The 2,580-nt window shown below is 38.7% G+C and overlaps 1 pseudogene; it reads left to right on the forward strand.

The window, feature by feature from the left end:
- The first annotated feature begins 570 nt into the window (after positions 1–570).
- Positions 571–689, forward strand: LOC118603620 (annotated as a pseudogene).
- Positions 690–2,580: the final 1,891 nt, after the last annotated feature.

Raw genomic sequence — 2,580 nt, forward strand, 5'->3', positions numbered from 1 at the left:
ACAGATAATAGGCACACCAGGCTCAAGTGATTTAGAGTTTACTTAGAGCAAGAGAGAAAGAGTACACAAAATTCAGCCTCGTGCAGTACATAGATCCCTTTGGCTAGCAGATCCACTTCTCAGCCAACACAGATGTAGCTGCACACATTTTCTACCTCATACTGCAATAGAAAGATGCACCTCCACCCCTATGAGGTCTGAAATTCAGAATGCTGGGGGTGTGCTGAAGGGCCAAGGCCAATGATGCACACGCTTAAGAAGAATAAAGCAGTACACATGGAGCTTGGAACAGGAAAAGATATTCCCACATAAGGTAAGAAAGCCAGCACAGGCCATGTGGGCTTTTTATCTATCGGTTAGAAGCGTGCCAGGACCAAGGCCTGTTTTTATATATCTGAGTGGAAGTTGAAAGATGGCATCCATGAGACTGCCTTTCTCAACAAACCCAAAGATCCTCCTAGACCCTTCCTAACTTCTCATGAGTAATGCTTCAACAAAATGTAAACAGATACAGGAAGAAAGAGCCCCATCTCTGTGGGCTTTGCTTTTCATCTCTTTGTAAAAAGGGGTGTCTATGGCCACACCACCCTGAATGTGCCCAACCTCATCTGATCTCGGAAGTTAAGTAGGGTCAGGCTTGATTAGTACTTAAATGGAAGACCACCTCAGAATTCCAGGTGCTGTAGGCATTTTATAAAAAAGAGGGGGTATATATTGAAGTCTGGAGTCCTAAAAGGAGACAAAACTACACTGGCCTCTGAACTATAGCATTTATCCTGTGAGTTGCAATAAGGATTAAATAAGATAAAGTTTACATTGTGTGGTAACAGTGCTTAGAACAGAGTCAGGTCGACACATGGCTTTTATGGAGGATGTCAATATTGATATCAAACTTTGTAGAGATAGATGAGTGAGGCTTAATCCTACTTCAGGGAACTTTGGCTAGTGGGAGAGACCGGCTTTTAAGTGACTCAAGGGCAGGCGGGACTAAAATGAATTGTTTCACAGACAGAACCAGAGAAAAGCATTTCACTGAAAATGTGGTAAGTTTCAATAGTTGGAGGTTGAGTGTTGAGCCTTTCTAACCAGAGGGAACAGCATGAACAGGGACATTGATGAGCATATGGACGTCGTATTGGGAAAAAGTCATAAACAGTTAAGACCGGAGCATGAAGGGACATAAAGAAATGGTGAAGGAAAGGGTAGTCAGGTCCAATCATGGAATTCCTAAAATACCAAAACTAAAAATCTTTAACCATGTAATGGAGAGCTACTGAATTTTCGGGAGGAGGATAATAGTATGACCACCCCAAAGAGGTGAATATGGGGTCTAGATTCTCTGGGGTTACCTTCAAGCTTCCTGCTTGTCTCCTCTGATAATCTGCCAGTCTCTCAGCTGGAGTTCTCTTAGGACAATTGGCACAGAGTACATGTACAATAAATGTTTATTGAATAAATAGTTGAATAATCACTATTAGCTTTTCCTCCTCGATACATCAGGAAAAAAAAAAAAAAAGATCAATGTGAATTAAGTGGTTAGTTTGGGACAGAGAGGGGACAGTTCCAGTTCTGGTTCTGTGGTCTCTGATTGCTGTAAGGTCACCTAACCTCTCCGGGCCCCATTAGTTCTTAAAAATGAAGGAAATAAAGGCAACTTGCCTCCTAGAGTTTTAGAATGAAAAAACTAATTGAAATTATGTTTGTAAAATCTAAGAAAAAACATTAAAAGCTAGGTCTCATAATCTAAGGTCAATTATATATACATCAGTTTAGGTGAGATGGCCTAGGCCTCTCCATCTGGCAACCATCAAAATGTTCTCTGTAATTTTGAGTCTTTTCTGTTTTATTTGTTTGTTTTTAGATTCCACATGTAAGTAAAATTATGTTGCATTTGTCTTTTTCTGTCTGACTTACTCCCCTCAACACGACACCCTCTAGGTCCATCCATATTGTTGCAAATGGCAAGATTTTATTTTTTATAGCTGAGTAGTATTCCATTGTGTTTATATATCCCATCTATTCTTTATCCATTCATCCATTAATGGATGCCCAGGTTGCTCCCATATCTTGGCTATTGTAAATAATGCTGCAGTGAACATATGGATGCCCATATCCCTTCAAAGTAGTGTTATGTGTTTCTTTGAGTAAATACCCAGAAGTGGATTACTGGGTCCTTCTTTGTCTCTTGTTTTAAAGTCTATTTTGTCTGTTGTAAGTATTGCTACCCAAGCTTTTTTTTATTTCTATTTTTATGAAATGTCTTTTACAGCTCTTTACTTTTCAGTCTGTATGTTTCTTTGGATCTGAAATGAATCTCTTGCAGACAGCATATGTAAGGATTTTATTTTCTTATCCATTCAGCCACACTATCTTTTGATTGGGGAACCTAACCCATTTACATTCAAAGTAATCGTTAAGATATACATAGTTACTGACATTTTATTCATTTTTTAAAATCTTTTTTCTTCTTAAAAAAGTCTCTCCAACATTCCTGTAAGACTAGATTGGTGGTGATGAATTCCTTTACTTTTTCTGGTTGGGGAAGCTCTTTATCTGTTTTTTGATTCTAAATGATAGCTT

This window comes from Rousettus aegyptiacus, unplaced genomic scaffold, assembly GCF_014176215.1.
Source record: "Rousettus aegyptiacus isolate mRouAeg1 unplaced genomic scaffold, mRouAeg1.p scaffold_m13_p_5, whole genome shotgun sequence".
NCBI classification, from domain to species: domain Eukaryota; kingdom Metazoa; phylum Chordata; class Mammalia; order Chiroptera; family Pteropodidae; genus Rousettus; species Rousettus aegyptiacus.